Source organism: Lygodium microphyllum, chromosome 22, assembly GCF_053477565.2.
Source record: "Lygodium microphyllum isolate KBCC chromosome 22, Lygodium_microphyllum_v1.1.10, whole genome shotgun sequence".
Lineage (NCBI taxonomy): Eukaryota > Viridiplantae > Streptophyta > Polypodiopsida > Schizaeales > Lygodiaceae > Lygodium > Lygodium microphyllum.
In genome coordinates this window covers 89,202,836-89,225,192 of record NC_141156.1, presented here as the reverse complement: position 1 = coordinate 89,225,192, position 22,357 = coordinate 89,202,836, and the positions used below count along the sequence as shown (strand labels likewise).

The following is a 22,357-nucleotide window of genomic DNA, read 5'->3' as shown; positions in this document are numbered from 1 at the left end:
TGAGCATTCTTCAGCATGTGGCATACTTTGTATCTCATTGTGCAGAGCACCACTTGAGCGGATCCTAAGCCGTTTCCACCGGCGGTTGTTATTACCACACCACCATCCTTCTTCATCACACGGATACCTCATCACCTATTTTTCCTCGTCATCGACACCCTGAGTAGCTGGGTTCGCTTGTACTAATTTGTGATGTGTTGGGTATACCCTTCCCACTCCCATCTTCTGGGTCACTTTTACTCAATCGGCCGCATCCCATCAAATTTACTTCACTTATTCAAAACAAAAAAAAAAACATTCCATGTAGTTCCATCCGCCCTTGTAGGGCTTGGTAAGCCATTGGGCAGCGGACGTGCACCCTTTGTTCGATGCCCTGTCCTCTCTGGGGTGACTACTTAGATTCCCTTGGTACGATAACCATCACCTCTGTAGTCTTGGTAGGCCACTGGGCAATCGACGTGCATCCTTTGTCCGATGCCTTGGCTGCTTTGGGGTGGGACGCCTTAGGGTACATAAACATCACAATGGCTGGCCTAACCTTTCGGCTCAGTTTTGGGCCTGAGAGGGGGTGTTGAGCTAAAATATGCAATACTTGCTGATTAGCCTCTTAAACAGCCCCAAAACACACTAAAAATGCTCTTTTAGAGTAAAACCCTAAAATGGGGAGCGGTTCGAGAGAGTTCAGTGGAAACCCTAAAATGGGGAGCGGTTCGAAAAAGTTTAGTGGAAACCCTAATTTTTGGGACGCCCTTCCATATCTATAAATAGACAGGCTGCCCCCATTCAGTAATCATCCTTGTTTTCCAGGTTACACCAGCCCACACACCCTCTGCTACTGTTGGCGCCCAGTTTCCAGCCTGGAGCCCACCTCCATCTGCTGTCCAGCCATCATTGATTGCAGGCACATCATCTTCAGCTTGTCCATTGCTGTAGGCGACAACTCTCAGCTGCTGGCGACAACTCCAAACTATCCCAGACTGTTGTTCAGCCTGTTGTCCATCATCTCCAGGGTCAGCCAACTTGCGTTTTGAGCATTGTAGGCCTTGACACTCTCAGACACCATTTCAGCTTGCTGTTTACAGCAGACTGTGCACAATTTCCAGCCCCCGATCGGTGGTACACTGCTGCGTTTACCAGTTTCCAGCCTCCAGACTGCTGTGTTTTGGTGACCAGCCTGCTGCCATTCCCTATTCAGCGCTCCTACACTCCAACTGGTGGTCACAGACTTGGGATCCGTCTTCGGTGGACGTCACACTCCGACATTGCTCTACCCTTGAGCACACTGTACATCTTACATTCATTTACAACATTCATTCACTTCAAAGTTGTGTTCTCTCTCTCCCTTCTTCTGTTTGTGTTTGAGTTTTGAGTTTTGTGTTTAGGGTTTGAGTTTTGCCCTCTGTGTTTGTGTCTGTGTCTTTGTGTTTCTGTTGTGGTCGTACACTCTGTGTCCTCAGTGCAAACCCTACCACTCTTCTTAACAGCTCTCGTGTGGACTGTGATTGTAACTATATTGAAGTCTTCTGAGTGATCTATGAAAGAGGAGTTATCCTCTTCTTCATAGATAGGATCCCAATGCTTTCTTGGATTCTTTAGTAATTGCAGTCAATGCTGTATGGGGGATTGTGTGGATAAAATTTTTGTGGGACAAAGAGATTTTTACGAAGTGGTGCTAAAATCAATGAGGTATCGTGATGATTTCTTGGCAAAGTTGCCTTTGTTCTTTGATAGATGTTTGGTCCATGTTGTGCCTTAGAAGTTGATGGCAGATTTTCAAGGATTGCTTCAACACAAATGCTTGGTGTGGGTTATGGTAGTCAGGTGCGATCCGTCTAGTCCATGGATCTAGTATGGTATTGGATGTACAGAAAAAAAGTTGGATAAAATTCAGTGTTTCGAACGGTCTTTAAAAATACATAGAAAATTAAGGGTTAGGTTATTTAAAGTGTTGTGCCAAGAGAAAAATGCAACTCCAAATATATGGATTGTCCAAGTTGTGAATGAAGATCTCATGGTTGAAGGCCCTTAGAATGATGAGACCCCTGCATTGATAAATGTGGATAAAGGGAAACACCCATGCAACCTTCACGTAAGCTAAGTTGGGTTGATATTTGTTCTAAAAAATGCAAAAGGATTGATGTTTTGACATGGCAACTACTATGCCTAGCACTTCGTAGGCTCTTTACATACTTATATGCAATGGAAAGATGAGCTTTCTTCCATGTGTCGTACTAATGAAATGGTTTATTTTGCCCCTCAAAAACTTGCCACCATGAAAGTATCAGTTGATTGTTCAAGGGATTGACTTGCTTTTGATATAAGAGGTTTGATGATTGTTCCCGTAGGATCGTTGTTATCCATGGCCAATTGATTTCCTTGATGAGGGAACCCTGGAGGTTTTAGTAGAAAAAGTTAAATTTAGGCAAAATTAGTACTGATCTTGATCTTTCTTTTGTAGATACATATGAAGATTGCCACTTGGAATGTGCATGGAATTTCCTATCAGAGCAAGTAGCATGGCATATGGTGTATTTTGCATTACAATTAATCGAATGTATTATATGCTCTAGAGCATAAAAGTCATGATGAATTAAGGAAAATTGTGAATTGGCATGGGTTTCACTTGGGGATTCTTTAAGGTGTTACTTCAGTATGCTCATGGTTCATGAGAAATTTCAGTCAGTTATTGTTAAGAATAATGTACACGGCCCGTTTTTGGTGATCAAAATTTTGTTTGAAGGGGAGATTCTATGGCTGATTGGGCTCTGAGCCCCAAATGGTCTCACTTGGTAGACAAGGTTTGTTAATGGGGAATCTTAACATGTGGATTGATTTCTCACAATCTACTTTTGAACAGGCCGAGTGATGGATGCACCTGAGAGTCCTACTTGGCATGATTTTGCTTTGGTTGTTCTTAGCCAAGACCTTTGGTACTAGCTTTGTCTATTAGCTTCAAGATTTAGTATTCGTTCAACGCAACATACAACTACATTGCCTTTTAAACATAGCACACAGCCATATGGTCTTGATTGGATCATATATATGTTATGCAAGATAATGCTTTTTTGCAAGAGATTTTGGAGATACTAATATTGCAACAATATTCCTTGTTTGATTACTTTTTCATGCAATTTGAGATGCTTACCTAGCCATTACTTCTTTTGCACAGTATTTGGGCATGCCCCTTTATGCTCTAATTTATCTTGAAATATCCAATTTTTAATGGTTGTGTGGGGTAGTTGCTTTGATAGATTTTTGTTTGACTTCCTATTTGAGGGCAATCATTCTTTTGAGCAATTGTATGTCTAATGTACATAGGGTTGCTCGATAGTATGGGATTCATCATGCCTCCCTTACAAGCAATGTTGACAGGCGATAGAAGAAATATTGGCTTTGGTTCATTCCCTAATACTTGAATCTCGGGTGATGCATTTTTGCTTCCATTATTCAAGAGTTTTAGTTGAAATCTTATCAACAAGCTACATTGAAAACTTTGATTGAGGATTTGCAAGACACTCCCCATGAGTCTCATAAATTCTTTCAAGGTTTGCATGCATTTCTTGCCCGAGAGAACATAGTTTGAATTTAGCATGTAAAGGGTCAAATGATTACAGATCCATTGAACATTGTGCGTATATGTGGAAGTTATTTTGTGAAACTTCTTGGTTCTACACAACCTTCTAAGTATACTTTCCATGCATGTTCACTTTTTATGCCTTGGTGAGGGATCAGGTTTCACTTGACATTCACATAACCTTGAAAGTTGATATTCGTAAGGATGAGGATTCTGTTTTGGACGATATCACTAATGAATTCTTTTGAGGCTTATACCACTCATTTGATGAAATCCTTGACAACCAAATATCAACAAGTTTGGGAGATTTTGTAGGATGTGTTGAATGTGCATATGGGTATTGACCAAGCAAAAGAGGAGGTGGTATTACTTTAGTTGGTTACGAAAATGGTTATTGATTACTTGGATTGGTCGTTTATTGCAGAGCTTATGCACACCATGTGTTTTGGCTTGCAGGTGCCTCATTTCATATTCACTACTAGCACTAATGCTTCTTCATGGGTTATGTTGAATGGCCATTTCATTGAGCCCTTTGCCCTTGCACACTCGGACAGGGTTGTCTCTTGAGCCCTCTATTCTTTGCCTTGGCAACTCGTCTCGCCCTCACCATTTTATCCCATGTTTACTGCAAAGCAAAGAAAGCGGAAAAAGAGGCATCAAGAGGAAAAGCCCAAGGTGAAAAGAAAGAAAATGTACCTCACAAAAGAATGGACTTGGAAAAAATCCAAAAGCATGGGAACAACTAGCAGGAGTCCAAGGTGCAACCATGGAAGCTGCAAAAGAGCCAAAAGCGAGAAGGCGCACCTCTAAATATAAAGGTGCAACTAAAATATTTTTAAAAGAGTGCCAAGCTTTCTCCTATGTAATTTGTAACCATGGACGAGCGGTAGGACTAAGCTAGGAAGCAGGGCAAAGGGAAGAAGGGCCTCTAGGCCATGGCCGGTTATGTAAAAAGGGGATGACCACCCAAGGGAAAGAGGGCATGTATATAAGCCAAAAAGTTAATGGAAACTCTCATTCTTGGTGTATGCCAAAAAGCTTCTTCTTCCTCTTCTCTTTGTCTTACCTTCTTGTGTGTCCTTGAGTAAGGAAGTGAGGGAGTGTGAGAGTGAGGGAATGAGTGTGTGAGAGTGAGGGATCGAGGAGAAGAAGCTCCCCATCTCCTCTCTTTATCTTCTTTTCTCTACTCTTGTCTCGCACGACTATGGAGGATGGAGCTTGACGGAGAGGGATTGAGGTTGCTCGAGCTTGCATCGAGGATCATGGAGCTACTGGTGTGTACGGGAGAGGAGGGTACTCTATCGGGTATCAAGGTAACCTCACTACATCCCATAGGTAGGGAGAGCGCATCAGCTATGTGAGAGGTAGCCATGGCCGCTTGGCTTGAAATGCTTGACCAATAAGCAGCCCGTAGGTCTCAAGCGTTGTGTGCTTTAAATCGAGCATGGAAGTAGGGTTTCCGTAGGTCTCGAGGGTTGAGCAGGAGAGCTTCCTTCATTTTGGTTCCATTACCAAGACCGACGGATTCAAGCCTTGAGCGTTGCGTGCTTTAAATCGAGTGCACTGTTGGAGATAGATGTAGTAATTGTGGCCATGAAATTTTTGGCCCTTGATTCCTCACATCATCAAGCAAATCATAAAGTATTTTTGTGTTTGGATGTGTAGATGAGTAGGCTAAAGAAGCATGAACATTATCTTGTGATTTTTACTTGCATTAGGTAGGATAGGATCAAGAGAGTGTGAACACACACAGTAAGGTTTTTGTTGTTGTATAATAGACAAAAACAGGGAAAAGAACGGCAATAAATGAAATCTTGGGTTAAATGCTGGTAAGAGGAGCAAGATTAAGGTGAATGCAGACTTGGGCAGGGCAATAAGAGGCTAGGAGTGGCAAGGGAGACCTCATTTTGTTGAGAGATTAAGGAGAGCTTGAGAGAGAGAGAGAGAGAGAGAGAGAGAGAGAGACCTGCTGACCAGAGGAGATCGTGGCATTCAATTTTGGAGCTTTTCCTTTGCTCCAGGTGTGCAAAACTCTTCCTTGCTTGGCATAGATGTGATCTGGACAGCCTCACAGACAACCGTAAACCAGACATGAAGAAATAGTTAAGGATCGTCGTGTTGTGCCCCGTCTGTCGCAATTGGACCACTGTGTCCAGTCGGATTCCCAGAATTGGGTAGTCGGACTGTCCGACTAGGAGAGTTGGACCATATCCCTTGGTCGGATCGGATCGCTTGTCTAGTCGAACTCCCAATCGCCACTCGGACCAACCCCAGGGATTGAACCAATTGTCCAGTCGGACCCATTCTAGTCAGATGCACACAGTCAGACCAACAATCAGACCACCAATTGGAATCAGACCAAGCTGTCCGATCGGACCACTTTTCGGAGTCGAACCAGCCCAGTTAGATAGTTCGAACGCCCTAGAATTGGACAGTCCAATTGTGGGAATCAGACCAAGAAAATAGAACAGAAAAACACAGAGATAGGACTTGTGGCCCCAAGCCAGTTAGCTTAGATCCCAAGACACCCCTAGAAACCCGCCTAAGTTGGCTGAGATAAAAAATTGCAGAAAACCGTGACTATACGACCTACAGGTAAACTCTAGGAACCCAATCACATAACCGACTAGACTTGTAGCCCAAAGTTGGCCTCTAGATTGTAACCCAGTCTTGATAGAGCGTAGAGGGAGAAACATAGACGTCGGATAATCCTTAGGAGCGACCAGAGACCGCTTAGAGCCATACTAGGTCATAGACAAGCCAAGGGGGTAGCCATACTTGTATGATTGTTTTGTTTTGTTTACGCACCCACGATGATTTCTTTTACACAAGTGCACCAAAAGAACGGAAAGTTTGATTTTGCACCGTGCACACAAAGCGCCAGCACTGAGTGTACATAAGTTGAGGACTGTTTTCAGTAACAAGGAACACATTTAGACTTAATAACTTGAAGGAACCCACTAGTAAGAGAAGACTCCCAAAACATTGTCGCGTGCGTCAAAGTCCCATTGATAGGACTTTCGGAGACGGCTGCAAGACTGAAAGGATAGCAAGATTGAGGGCAAAGCGCTACTAGAGCTACTCGGACTGATTGACAATCTCATGGAGCGGGAGGTAGAGACGATGTCAGGAGCCTAGGAGATGACCAGTTCGACCAGAACAGTAATCCAGGGTAGGCCAACGAATACGACCTGCTGACCTGAACAGTAATCCATGGTAGGCCAGTGGAGGAGGTAGTGTTAAGCGAGCAGAGAGCTACGAAGCTGCAGCATGACATAGATATGCACGAAGCTTGACGAGTGCTAGCATTAGCCGGTAGAAGCAAGGCAAGACCAAACGCGGAGAGGAAGAGGACACTCGAGGCAGACCTCACACTGAGCAAGCTTGTGACCAAGCGGCTCATGGACAATATGGTTGCCGAACAAAGTGCAATAGCGCTAGTGACCTTGCTACTCTCAGGCATAGGAATTACTCAGGGAGTGAAGAGCCAATAAAAATCCTTGCAGTAGCTAAGCAACTGGACGAGTATCAGCCTACTAGTGACCCGTACAACTTCATGGAGCAGTACGAGCAAGTTTGAGAGGCCAACAATCTCATAGACCTGGCTCAATGCTCCCAGCTTTTGGGCTCTACTTAGGCGATAAAGGTAGGACGTGGTACACTAGCTTAGACGTGGGAGAGCAAGTGAACTCTGCCCAACTAAAAGATCTCTTCATTAAGAGATTCTCGGAAGCAAGATACTCTAACAACCTCATAGTCCCCGACTGATGAACGTTAGTCAAAGGGACAAGGACATAAGAGACTACATCACTCGTGTGCGTAGCCTCTTCAAGAGAATCCCCGCAAACAAGCGACCCAATGAAAGGACTATCTCCACCGTATTCATAAACAGAATCTGTAGCGAGGAATTTTACAAAGCCTTAGAAAGCAACTCCATCATGCAGCGAGACATGCTAGCTAGGGTTTTTGACGAAGCAATTAGGGTGGATGATTAGCTAAGAGAGGAGCTACCGCGATGACTCTAGTCAAAGGACCTCAAAGAGGACCACAACCTCTAGCAAGAGATCAACCCCTAGCACGCAAGACAAGGGGAAGAGTATAGATCAAGGCCAGGAGCTAGCCGAGGTGAGAATGGAGCTAGCATAACTGTAGGAATTAGTGAGGAAACCAGCACGACCGCAAGTCCAATGTGTGCATTGTGGCAGCAACCACCTTCTAACTAAGTGCCATGATCCTAGATCTAGGCCTTGCGCGAATTGTGGTAGGTTCGGCCATGATGCCATACATTGTAGGTTGCCTAGGCGATTTCCCTATGTCCAGCTGTACAATCCGCCATACTTAGAGAATAGGCCACCAAATTTCTTTGGAAGAGGAGCCTAGTTGGTGCTCCCAGCACCAAACAACGTGAAACCAACTATCCCTAGGATGGAGATCAACCCGACAGGTATACCTAAGCCACCAGGACCCTTCGTAACCCATCCACCGAGTGATACTCCAATCCATTACGTGGAGCCTAATGAAGATGAAGTCTATGTGAACCCTTACGTCTCATATGACGAAGAGAGCAATCTAGGCCACCAGGACTCTACATAACCCATCCATTGAGTGATGCTCCAGTCCATTACGTGGAGGAGCCTAACGAAGATGAAGCCTACATGAACCCTTATGTCTCGTATGACGAAGAGGGCAATCTAGTCCTGATGAACTATCGACCAATACCAGTGATGGCATTAGGTAGAGGTAGGGGCAGAGGATTCCTAGGGGGCCGACCCAAGATTCAATCTCGTGTTGGTCACCCAAGCCATATCTTATCATGCTGTCTAGAGAGAAGCGAATAGGGAAAATGCTGACCTCAAATGTGTTGAGTGCGGCATCACTCATCTCTTCGCCGATTGCCCTAGAAGAAAGCCATCCTCTAGCTCGGCAATCGTGTCATCAATGCCTTTGGGGCTGTTTGGAGTTGAGACATTCGACAATGAAGACACACCCATCCCGCTGCATGTCATGACCAGAGCACAAACCAAGGAAGTATGCATATCATTGCCTAGGCCTAGCAACTTAGGTGCAGCCTCAATAGGAAAGAAGAGCCGAAGGAGAAGGAAGAAAAAGATTGACGCAAAGGTTAAGCTTAAGATTGAGGATGTGACAACGCTAGTGATTGGCAAGAAGGTCACGTATGCAAAGGCAGAGACCACCACTCCAAAGACGGCAGAGAAAGGGAGTGCCAAGATAGGGGAGTATCCTCACCCTAGGCGCCAACTCAAGGCAATAGCGAAAGTCAAGGAGTGGGTAAAGGAAGCCTAGGAGCACCTCAAGCACGATGAGCCTATCTTAGAGGACAAGATTGAGGATCTCTCTAGTATAAGCACACCAGTCTCACCTGCACGACCAAGGTCAAGAGACGCACCCATGCCATAGGGAGTGCTACCTAGGCCAAGTTTAGATGCTACGGGCTAGCCAGCTAACCAAGACCAATGGCCAAGAAGCACAAACCTAGGAGAGAGACAAGCGATTAACAACCTCCTCGCGATGCTATTGACCACCCGAGTGACTGTGAGTTTAGGAGACCTGCTCAGGCGGCACCCACGCTAAGGCAAGAGTTGAAACACTGGGTGGAAGAATCGATGGAGCATGCTGCCATTGACTTGCAAGATCAGGATGCAATCACACAGATACCTAGCTGGACGCTGCACTCAGCGCCAAAGTCGTTACACGTTAACGCCTTTTAGGAAGACACTGAGATGCGCGCAGTCTTGCCTATCCCAGCCCTAGGAGACGTAACACGGAAGGGAATCATAGATACTAGGGCAAGAGTGAACGTGTTGAGCCATATTGTGCTCCAAGCTTAGGGAAACCCGCCTGTCGAAACCGCTAGGTTCAACGTTACTCTAGCCAATAGAATGAAAGTTAGGCCATTTGGAGTCTTGAAGAATTAGCCAGTGAAGATCACGGGTGTCCAATTCTCTATGAACTTGATCGTCATGAAGGGAGTGGACTATGACATTCTACTAGGCCGACCTTGGATGAGGAATGCTTAAGTTATCGAAGACGGGCAACAGTCAATCTTCTTAGGAAACCGAACAGAAGTAGCGAGGGTCAAGATGGACACTTGGAAGATGACCCCCGTCGACCTAGATGCTATCTCTACCATGCTCAAGGATGATGTGCCATTAAAGAAATCGTACGGGCCATTAACCAAGTATATCCCTTGCCCTGAGGATAAGTGAGATTGGATGCACGTCCTAGCGAACATCGATCTCCCATTCTGAGAGGAAGAGGAGACGTATAAACAAGTTGCAAAAATTGAGCGTGTCAAATGAGCCCAAAGTGCCACTCTGCATGATGGCTAGGAGCTCAAGTAGCCAACCAAGGCCTATCTCTTTCTATATCCCTAGCAATAGGTTGGAACTTCACAAGATCCTAGAATACCTAACAGGCAGATTGATCGGCAACCCCGTTGCTAATCTAAAGCCCCTCAGACATCTGTTGGACGAGCTTAAGTGGAAATGGACTAAGGTGCACAATTTGAACTTATTGTACAATTGGGCCTTAGTCACGGACAAAGGATAGGCTAGAGACGAGAGTCTAGGGGATGACAAGCAGTTAGGAGGAGTTGATTCCGATGATGAGTACGAGGACTACTACTCCATTTGTGAGGAAAGCGAGGAAGAAGTAGACATAGTAGAATAGACACAAAAGGAAGGGTGATAGAGCACATAAGAGCGGACTCCAAGCCTTTGAAAGGAAGTGCTTACAAGATCGAGAGAGGAGTCATGCGGATAGAGTGCGATCATTCTTGGTTGGAGCATGTGGGAGCAATAGATTACAACCACCGGCAGCATCCTTGCTTAGGACAGACACACCTGTCGAGATATGGCCACCAGGGGAGACTCCCTCCTCTAGTGAGGATTGCGAGTTAATTCCGAATCGAAGGTCAGTACGGAGAGTGACCCTGAGATACCCCGACTTCCTCGGACCAAATGCACCAAGGGGGACTTGCTAGTCCACCTGAGGCACAAATGATTGAAGGAAGAAAGGAGAGGACGGACAAAGGAATTGGAGGCAGAACAACAAAAGAAACCGATGACCTACCAAAACGTTTTAGGAAGTTTAAAAAAGGTGATAGGGTAGTGATTCTGTTGGGGGCGAAAAGAAAAGGACAGACAAGTGAGCCGATTGAGGGACCCACCAAGGTCAAGAAAGTCAACTTGGCAAGGGAAGGCGAGAAGCCTCAACCTGTGTTTATAGCTAACAACCTGACCGAGGGGGAAGAGGCCAGTCTCATTGCGCTCTTGCAAGAGTACGTGGACGTGTTCGCTTGGTTCTTGGCCATGGTATTTGCTGTAAAGAAGTTTCGGCGCTACCTCCTAGCTAGGCCTTTCATATTTTTTGTAGACCATCAAGCATAGTTATATCTTGTAAATAAACCTTGCGCTACTGGAGGCATCGCTAGATGGTTGCTTCTTCTAGAATTTGACTTCTCTATGGTGGTACGCAAGGGCAAGCAGCACTACATGGCTGATCACATGTCTCGAATACCCATAGGAGAAGCTGCTGGACAAGGCATCACTTACAATTTGCCAGACGCTCATCTCTTTGGCATGTCTAGTGAGAAAGATTTGTTTAAAGCCGATCTAATGTCGTATTGGGCGGATGATATAGTTCAGGTGCTAGAGCATGGTCTACTCAAGAGACTTATTAAGAAGGCCAAGCTTAGGCGCCTCATTCTGAAAATCCAACCTTATCAGCTAATAGTCGATCAGCTCTATGGGTTAGGGCAAGGCGGATTGCTACGGCGATGTGTGTGCAAGCACGAGATGCACAATGTGTTGAGCAAAGCACATGGTGGGATTGTTGGAGAGCACTTTAGTGGGGATATCATAGCCCGTTAGGTGCTGCAATCTCAGGTGTGGTGGCCCACCCTATTCCACGATGCTGCTAAGTTCGTAAAGCATTATGATGAGTGCCAAAGGACTAAAGTTCCTGCATGAAAGGATAAGATGGATTTGACCCCTGTCATTATACAACAACCCTTTGAAAAGTGGGAAATCGACTTTGTTGGACCCTTTAGTCCCATAGCACAATACTCACAGGCTAGATACATCATCGTAGTAACTGACTATCTTATGAAATGGGTCGAGGCATGAGCCACCAGGAAGAACGATGCTAGGACCATAGCAAAGTTTTTGTGGGAGCAAGTTATCTCACGATTTGGTTGCCCTATCAAATTAGTAAGTGACCAAGGCACTCACGTTATCAATGAGGTACCCTCACCCTACTACCCTCAAGCTAATGGCCAAGTAAAATCCACGAGCAAGATCTTAGTCAACGTCCTTACGAAGGTAGTTTCCACCTCGCAAAGTGACTGGGACAACAAACTTATGGAAGCATTATGGGCTTATCGGACAGCCTATAAAAGGGTTGTAGGACAGACACCATTTAGACTGACCTACAGGACACAGGCAATCTTGCCATTAGAATTCTTTGTCCCTAGCTTGAGGATAGTAATACAGGAGAGATGGGAAGGGAAGGAAGCTTGGGTTGACCCTCTCATGGAATTGGAACGACTCTTTGAGACTCGGCTCATAGCCACCCACACCCTAATTTGTGAGAAAGCACGATGGAAGATGTGGTTCGACAAGTACATCAAACAACGCGACTTTGAGCAGGGAGACCTTGTTTTGCTCTACTCGATAAAGGGTCACAAGGAAAAAATGAAATTCTGAGGATTAGGTACTTTTCGAGTGCGCACCATTAGTAGGACAAGCAACATAGAACTTGAAACCCTTGAAGGTGAGGGCATAGGCTTCTTTAATGGCAATCGCATGAAGAAGTACTACCCTCCGACACATCCACTGCATGAGCCCCCTATGCTAGAAGCCCCTGTCAATGTCCGTGTCGCCACCATCACTGAACTAGAGGATGAGGATGAGGAGGTAGTAGCACCAGCATACCCGCGCATCACGACCACCGCCCGGTACACGCACGCATTTGATGCCTTGATCGATGAGGGAGCTGACTTTAATGTCTTGATTGATGCTTATTGGACCCTTGTTTGTCAGCCATAGTTACAGCCTACCAACGCTAAACTCAGCCCATTCGAGGGCAAGTCATATGCACTCCTAGGGAAGTGCAAGATGGCAATCTCTATCGAGTCTCAGAGCCTACCAGTCATCTATGTATTGCCAAATACAAAGGATGCAGGTCAAGAGTCGTCGTTAGGACGCACTTTCAAGAAGCAAGCACACTGTAACATGAACTACGATCTGCAGCGTATTCACCTTTCCATTGGCAATATTCGAATTGTGACAGCTTTCTGCAAGGGCAACAAGGCTCCACCAAAGCCTACTATGCCACCGATGAAGCTACCTAGGACGAAGCCTAAGAAGGGGGGTCGTGAGTCATCACAATCCACCCAGACTACAAAACCACCGCCAACTAAGGCCATCCCCAAAGCCACAAAGCCCACGCTTAAATGGGTGCCAAGGCACCAAAGCGACCTACTCGTAGCAAGCAAACACAACCCCACAATGTTAAGACTTCAGGCTCAGCTCTACTATCTTTAGGTTGTGTGTACCCGACACTTAACTTGTCCAGCAAGTACCACATGCGGACATTAAATAAGTCGTTGACTTTAGACTTAGTCTGTACTTGGTGTGAATGGTCTTACAGACCTTAGAGTGCTCTATTCACTTAAGATATATGGGTTATGGAATATGAAGAAATGAGTGTGAGCATACGGCTCCTCTGTGTTGCTCCAACCCTTCTCTCAGTCTCTCTCTTTTAAGATGGTATCAGAGCAATGCTAGGTGGGCTCTTTGGAGTAGGAGGCAATGAAGAAGACCTGAAGAAAGTGAAGATCCAAGATTCTCTGAAGACAGGCAGGCTGCCATTGGTTCTTGAAAGGTATGTATTGAGACATTGAGTTTGCCATTGCTCAAGCATTGTCTGTGGCTTTTGTCTGGGAGTGCACCAAGGCTCCATTTGAGCTTGCAAAAGTTGTCAATGAGCACCATCTGCTGCTGGTGTGCTGCAAACACAGCCTATCAGGCTGCGTGAACTGCGCATGCTGCAGTCTGAACTTCCTTGATTGCAAAGACACCACATAAAGTGGCTAGTAAGTGGTTAAATGCTGGCCCAGACCCTTTGAAAGGTGCTTGAAGACTGTTGTATGCAAATGCTCTAGAGAGGGCTCAATTATGACCTGAGACATGGATGTACAAATCTGAAATTCAGTCCTGAACTGCTGGTAAGAGAGAATACACAGCATGTATGTTGCCTTGACATGATCTTTGAGCTCTATGTCATGCTCAGAAAGCATCATTGAAGCATAGGTATATGCAAGGACATATGCACTTGTTCTTATGCCTTGGAGGTCAAAAATTTCAGATTTGGGAGCCTTTTACAAGCTAGAAACTGTCATGAATCTGTGGACAGCAAGCATTGGTTACACTTGAAGCACTATATAACATTGATTGGTCTCTATCAAATGTATGGCTTGGGATATGTCTGGGAATGTTTGGAGCATTAGGACAAGCATTGAATGCTATTGAAAGTTGAAGTCTGGAGCTAAAAACAAATGTATTTAAACAGTCTTGGTTGGTTACAAGCAGGGAATGCAGTCCATGACATTGCTTCTTGAAGACAGAGTGTCTATGGTTGTATGTATAGTCATGTATTGACCCCGACACACTGAAGCAAATGTATGAAGTGATTTGAAGACATTTTGGAGCCCTTTTTTTGCTGACTGTTTGTTGACTGCAATCTATGAACAGGAGTTTTGACACTTGTAGTTGCTAGTTATGCACTGATTTGTGTATGTATGGCCATATTTGGACTCCTATGTGTACTACAAATGTCTATGAAGTTTTGGAGCATGTATGACATGTATACATCTTAGTTTTAGCTGTGAATCAACTGCTGGTCACTGACAACTTACAGATTTTAGACTGCATGTGTGTACTCTGACAGTAAGGTTGCATGAGACAGAGTTAAAGCAATTGCATAGTCTATGTATTGATTGATGTACCTACTAGTTATGTCACATGTTTGTGGATGGTTTTGAGATGTTGATGGGCTGAAATACTCTGGTTTCAGCAGTGAATGTGTTGTAGAAAACTGTCATAATCAGTTAAAGACTGCAGTTAGTTAGTTAGACTTGTTGGCTTGCAGGAAGTTAGAGATATTGTTTGGTACAATATGGCTAATGTAGATAGGACCGATAACATACCAAATAGTGGGAGAAGCAATAATTATGCCATATGGAAGTTCCGCATGGAGAATTTTCTGATAGGAAAAGGATATTAGGACTTGGTGACAGGTGTTGAAGCTGAACCTGAAATCCTAGAGAGGAATTCTACAACTGATCAAAGACAAGTGTACCAGGCTTGGTTGGAAAGAGCTCACAAGGTGCTACACTGGTTATCTTTGTGTATCTTGGATGCTATGGTAATGCAAATCATGAACTGCTAATCACCACAGCATATGTATGGAACATATTGATCAAGTATTATGACACAACTACTAGTGCCAGGAAGATACAGTAAAAGCATAAATTCAACATGGAAAGGAAAGGCAGATCTATATAGATTTATGTCATAGAGATTAAGACTATTGGGATCGGTTGGCATCCATTGGCACACAGGTTGAGAATGAAGGCATAGTTGCAGTAACATTAAATGGTTTGGGATTTGAATATAAGTCATTCCATACTTCCATCTCTTTGCAAGCTGAAATGTTGGGTTTCAATGAGCTAGTTGCATTGCTTATTCATGAGGAAGTCAAACTTGGATTGGCTACAAGCTTTAGCATCTCCAAGAACAAGGATACTGTCTTTTATTCGAATCAACGTGGTTGTTGCAGCCGTAGTAGCGGTTATGGTTCTGGCAGAGGAGGCCAGTAAAATGTCTCGTATGGCAATAATAACCAATAGGGTTTGAATACACAAGGTGGAAATTTTAGAGGTAGGGGGAGATCTAGCCCTAGAGACAAAGGCTCCTGGCAGCAGCACCGCCCATCTGAAAATCCTAATAAGGATAATGATTGTCACTATTGTGAAAAGTACGGTCATATTATCAAGGATTGTTGGATAAAGCAGGGCAATCAAAACGGTAAACAACATGGATATTATGCATTGTCTAGTTAGGCAAAAGATGCATTTGGGGATAGATTGTTTGCCATGACATATATGAAAGGTAGGGCTGCTGAGAAGTCTAATGAGGATGCAGTTTGGTGCATTGATTCGGGGTCATCGAATCATATGACACCTTATAGTGACTGGTTTATAGATATGGTGCATGAGAAGAATGGCTATGTATGCACTTGGGATGACACATAGTATAGCATAGAACATAAAGGCAAAGTACCTTTGGTAATCCATGATGGTAGGAAAAAGAACTTACATGATGTACTACACGTCCTGTCAAAACTAAAAATCTATTGTCTGTGGGTCAAATGACTGAGTAGAATTCGCAACTTTGATTTAACAAGCATAGATGCTTCATTGAGGAGTTTTGTAATGGTTGCAAATTAATTGCTCGTGGTCTTAGGAATGACATGATGTTTACTCTTGATGCTACTTTGCCACAGTTGAAATGAGCAATATTTGCCCATGGCTCTGGCACAATTAGAGACTTGGAAATATGACATAAGAGAGTGGGACATGTTAATCTTCAATGGTTGCAAATGATGCAGAAGAAATAGCTTGTGACAAGTTTACCCAAGTTTCAATATATAGATATTGGTCATGTTTGTGATGTTTTCTAGTTTGGTAAACAGTTGAGGTTTGCCATTTGTCAAGCATGTAAGAAATAGTGCACGACCGTTGCAGTTAGTTCACTCTGATGTGTGGGAGCTAGCCCATAATGCATCCATGGAAGGCTCTAAATGCTATGTGACATTTATTGATGATTACAATAGCTATACTTGGGTTTATATCTTGAGAACAAAGGACGAGGTGTTTGCTGCTTTTCAACAGTTTAAAAAGCAGGTTGAAAAGGAATTTGATTGTTACATCTCTTGCTTGAGATCTAATAGCGGTGGGGAGTATGTATTAAATGAGTTTGACAAATTTTTGGCTGAAAATTGCATACATAGGTAGCTTACATGCAGCTATACTCCTCAGCAAAATGGGGTAGCTAAATGGAAGAACAAGGTATTGATGGAAGCTGCTATGGCAATTATGAATGAGAAGAGTATGCCGCTTTATTATTGGGCTGAGGCTATTATGACAACCATGTATATTTTGAATAGGACTCCCACTGCAATAATTCATGAGATAACACCATTTGAGAAATTGTATGGCTACAAGCCTAATATCAGTTACATGAAAGTATTTGGTTGTCTTGCTTATGTGCACATACTTGATGAGAAAAGAAAAAAGTTGGATCCAAAAGCATATGTGTGTCTTTATTGGTTATTCGCAAGAGAAGAAGCCATATACATGCTATGATCCCTTTGCTCAGGAGACATTAGTCAGCAGAGATGTTATCTTTGATGAGATGGCCTCTTGCTATGCATCACTGGCTGCAGTGCCATCGGATATGCCTTTTACACATGTATCTACAGTTGAATTGATAGGCCTTAGTGGTACAATGGTATCTCCATGGACAAGGAGATTATAGAGCTTTGGCTCATCGTGTGCTGACACCACTATATCAGTGAGGGGAATATATGATGTGATGGACAACATAGGAAAAGAAAAAACTTTGGATGATGCATCTAGTATGATGACACAGTCTAGATAGTAAGCTTGGTATTCCGACTCTGTATACACCTAGCACTAGATAGAATAGGTACATTCCGCCTCATCAAAGGGGAATTGAGTAGTGCACTACAACTTAGACGATTGTAAAGAGGCAAGTACCCTGTGGATGGGCTGACTTACAATGGTTTTTTTGCAAAACATTTTGCTTATATGACAAAGGTGATAGAGATCAAAGCTTGCTAGATGGATATGAATTGGTGCATAGCTATGGATGAGAAAATAGATGCTTTGGCTGAAAATAGAACATGGGATCTTGTACCATTGCCAGAAGGAAAGAAGACCATTGGCTCTACAAATGGGTCTATAAGATTAAATGCAAGTCGGATGGCAGTGTAGAAAGGTACAAAGCTAGGCAAGTTGCTAAAGAATATGCTTAGTAGTATGGGCTAGACCTTGTTATACGAACAATGATCGCATTGGCTACTGCTAAAGGCTCGAAATTGCAGCAGATGGACATGAAGAATGTGTTTCTCAATGGTGATTTAGTAGAGGATGTTTATCTGGATCAGCTTGAAGGGTATCTACACCCTGATTTTCAATATTATGTATGCAAATTGAAAAAGGCATTGTATGGGCTAAAGGAGGCTCCGAGAGCTTGGCATACAAGGATCAGTAATTACTTGCAGAGTTTGAGATTTACTGTTGGCAAGGTTGATCACAATCTGTTTATGAAAAAGACATGGCTTGATAATCATAGGTGGTGATGCCTTGGGGATATAGCATGTTATACAAATGCTGAAATCTGAATTTAACATTAAAAAATTAGGTGAATTGAAGCATTTCTTGGGTATTGAGATGATCAAAGTTGAAAATGGTTTATGGCTGACGCAGAAATACTATGCCATGGAAATGTTGAAGAAATATGGCATGGTTGAATGTAAACCACTTGATACAGCTCTTGATCAGAATGCCAAGTTGGACATTAGCATTGAAGCTAAAATTGATGATGCGACTATGTATAGGAAGATGGTTGGTAGTCTGATCTACTTGACTATCACTAGGCTGGACCTGAGTTATGCAATTGGGCTCATAAGTTAGTTCATGCAAAAGCCCAGAAAGCCACATTTAGATAATGTTAGGCGGATTATGAGATATGTTAAGTCCATTTGGATGATGTTAGGCGGATTATGAGATATGTTAAGTCCACTGTAGACTATGGGTTGTTCTATGTGAAAGATAAGCCTTTGACACTGGTTGGATACACAGATGCAGATTGGGCAGGATGCTCATATGATCGCAGATCTACGAGTGGTTATGCTTTTGGCTTTGGAAGCGAAATGATTGGCTAGAGCAGCAAGAAGCAACCTACGGTTGCATTATCTAGTACTAAGGCTGAGTAGAAGGGTGTTGCATTGGCAGCATGTGAGATTACATGGCTGTTGAAGCTTATGGTTGATTTGGACATACATGTGGATGCTCCAATGACCTTGTTATGCGACAATCTGAGTAGTTTACTCTTGGCAACAAATCCAGTATACCATATCAGACTAAACACATTAAGGTACACTACCACTTTATCAAAGAGATGGTTATTGCAAGGAGAGTAGATCTCATGCATGTGAAGATTGATAAACAAGTTGCATATATCTTTACCAAGTCATTGGGTAAAGAAAAGTTCAGTGTTTTTAGACAGCTGCTTGGGGTACAGATGTTGTCTTGAGTTGGGGGGGAGTGTTAAGACTTCAAGCTCAACTCTACTATCTTTAGGTTGTGTATACTTGACACTTAGCTTGTCCAGCAAGTACCACATGCGGACATTAAATAAGTTGGTGACTTTAGACTTAGTCTGTACCTGCTGTGAATGGTCTTACAGACCTTAGAGTGTTGTATTCACTTAAGATATAGTGTGAGCATACGGCTCCTCTCTCTTGCTCCAACCCTTCTCTCTGTCTCTCCCTCTTTTAACACGTAAGACTAACAACTATCATTCGAAACCTAAGAGATTGATCTAACGCTATCAACATAGGCGCACAATTAAGCCATGATGGATTCCCAAATATCTATTGTGAGCCCAAGGATACTACGAAGGCAACACATGGATATGTGTGCCCAAGAAGGAAAATCCTAGGAGCATAGCCCAACCATGACCGTTGCTTTGTCACCCCATCTTCAAGAAGCCCCACTTCCACTAAGGCAGTGAACACTCAAGAAATGTGAGCTACAAAGCCTACAGAATGCGCGACAGTTGCAGTAAAAAAACACCAACCAATCTATCGACCAATGCAGTAGCATGATATCCTAGAATCATCTAAGTCCAGAGAGCTTGGGACCCCAGTGTTTGCACAAGAGGAAGGCAATGTACCATCTATGCCAATGGAGCCACCCTTAGTACCCCAAAGCAACACTAGACACACGGATCAGACTACAGAGTCACCCTTAGGTACACCACTGTCTAGTCCACTACCCTTGGAACCATCAACTGTCTAGCTCAATTCCACCCTAGTCCTCACCAGCAGGTCTTAGGCCTTCCTACGAGCGACATTCATTTCTATCGGTCGCCAAGGACCTTGTTGAGGATACAGAAGATGACTTGGTGACTTGTATCAAGCTCTTGGATAACACCTTTACCACATTTGCTAGGAGCTACGAAGAAAGACTTAACCTCGGCTTGCTTGATGAACCCCTTGCCTCTGATGTTCGTGCCTTATTTTGCACTAGGGAAGAATACGAGTCCATGACCATAAAATTTCCCAAGGTTGCAAAGGAGTTGATCGATAATTGTGAAATTTTGAAATAGCACGCGCTCATCAGACGGCTAATAACATCATACCGCAAGCCCCAAAGGCCTGTGTCACCCATTGAGCTTGAGAAACTCACTCACCTCGTTTACTCTGACTCATCATTCTTACAAAAATGGTGTAACCTACGGCTCCAATGGGAGAAATAGGGTCACCAAGTAATGACTAATGTTGAGCAGCAACATGCAATTAGAACAACCGAGTATGACCCAACTTACGTAGCACCAACCTCTTTTGGGGTCATTGCCATCACTAGAAACAAACATCTAGAGGACTAGGTCTTTTGGTCTACCCTTACATTGATCGCACCCTTACGGAAGATGAGCTACATGTGACTAGTCACATTAACGTGGGTGATTTTCTAACCAATGTCCTAACTTACATTACCTAAGTATGCATTAGCTTTTGTCTCAATCATCATGTTCAATTGAAGTACAATCCCCATTTTTTTGAGTGGCTTATGCTTAAGTAGACTATGCCATCTTATGCTAGAATGCTCTTGACTCTCCCATGCCCAATTCTAGAAAGGATTCTCATCATTTCCCAAGGGGGGAGCGGGTAAGGTGATTAAGAAAACATAAGCAAGAAGGGAACAAAAAGCTTTAAACAAAGTTAAAAGTTAAAAGCAAGAAAGAATAGAAAAGGGTTAGAAAGAAAATGCCACGAAAATCTTTTGGAATGAATAGACTGTTGTTCGAAAATTTCATGTTTCTAATTCAGCTTGTTTATTCTCTTCATGGAAGCAAAATCAATTTCTTGCTTACCAAAAAGCCATACGAGAAATACTAATGTTGGACTATGGTAAATGACAGATATCCACAATGGCAAGCCAAGATAAAGGTGGTAGGCTCCCTTTCATGCATTAGGGGAGTTTTGAGGTCTCAAAAATGTCTTTAGGAGATAGAAAAAGAGTGTTCTAGACCAATAGGAGCAAAGCCTCCATAACGGAACTTCTATTTTAAAAATGTAAAAATTTATTTTACAAAAAGATGTATCAATATCTATTTTTAGTCTCTTATATTCATGATTATGATATTCTTTGCATTAATGATAGTCTCTGTCACTTTTATTAGTAAAAAGCTTGGCACTTTTTTTTTTCATTTCTTCTATCCCTCTCGTATTTTTTCCTCCTTTGTGGTAGCCTAGTCTTTTGTGTGTGTATGTGTGTGTACTATGGATACAGAAATTTAACCTTCAACAAGGCATCCAAGATTCCAAATCACATCGATATCAGTGTTTAACTCATTTAAAAAAGATGGAAGATGGATTTTTACAATTATTAGCAAATGCAGTTGGATCACTATGTAACAGGCAAAACATGGAAAAATGCGAAGATATAAGAGCTCGTTTATCTCTGCTTGGAAGGGTAGAATCCGAGATTTCAAGCTTGAAGTAAATAAGAATAGCATAAAAGAGGTTTTGGTGCAACATGTATATGCATAGAGAGCTATATTTGGAACTTTGAAGTTCAATTCTTCCAATGTATAAACCAAATTGTAAGGATTTGATTCTTAAAGTATTTCTTTTCTTGAACTTGGTATAAGGTTTTTCATTATAACATTTGTTCATTTGTCTTGTAGATGTCTATTTCTTTAATCTTAAGGAATGGCAACCGATTGAGTCTATTGTTGATTTGATTGATGTGATGTATGGCTTAATTGGAAAAGAAATGTACAAAGGTAGAAAGAAGACAGCTTGTAGAGAATGAAATATTTTTCTATGACCATTCTTATATTTTTCCCATGTAGCGTAGCCTCTTTGTCAGATTTTTCAAGCTTTGAGTGGCCTTTGTCAAGTCCAGCTATTAGTGAAAGCTATAGATGTAAAATATTTTCTAAGATACAGAGAGCATTAAAACTTAGTATCTTAAGTAGGTTAAGTAGAGTTACTTTGTTCATGCATATTAATATATTTGTTGACTTTTTTTCTAATGCTAAGATAAGAAAATCAAAGGCTATGCTTTCAGTGAAGAGACTAACATATGATCATGTTATACAATTTGTTGATGAGGGATGGGACACTAGGACAGAAGGAAAAATTATATGTAAGATAGACCAAGACTCTATAGCTTGTAAATATATGATTGCTACTCAAAATTTCACGCTTATCTTTTAGTATAGTAGATGGCATTATGTTGGCGGTAGTCTCTTTAGACCAAAATGTTAATAATTTTCGCAAAGATCTTATAGTGAATCTTGATGTTTGGTACAATGAGAACATTATTGCAATCCTAAAGGTTAGATCATCATGTATCTTCAAGTGAGAATGGATTTACTTAAT

The 22,357-nt window shown here is 42.8% G+C and overlaps 1 protein-coding gene across 3 annotated transcripts in view; it reads left to right on the top strand.

The window, feature by feature from the left end:
* Window positions 1-21,109, top strand: part of LOC148017397 (kinesin-like protein KIN-14I) — a 133,797-nt gene extending 112,688 nt beyond the window's left edge. The window contains exon 25 of one of the 3 annotated variants that reach the window (XR_015687962.1): window positions 20,890-21,109. The gene's annotated coding sequence lies outside the window, so the exon portion shown is untranslated. Of the gene's footprint in view, window positions 1-2,458; window positions 2,649-14,187; window positions 14,209-20,889 lie in introns of those variants that run through there. The other 2 variants (XR_015687964.1, XR_015687963.1) reach the window with 2 other exon arrangements.
* The last annotated feature ends 1,248 nt before the right edge of the window (window positions 21,110-22,357 follow it).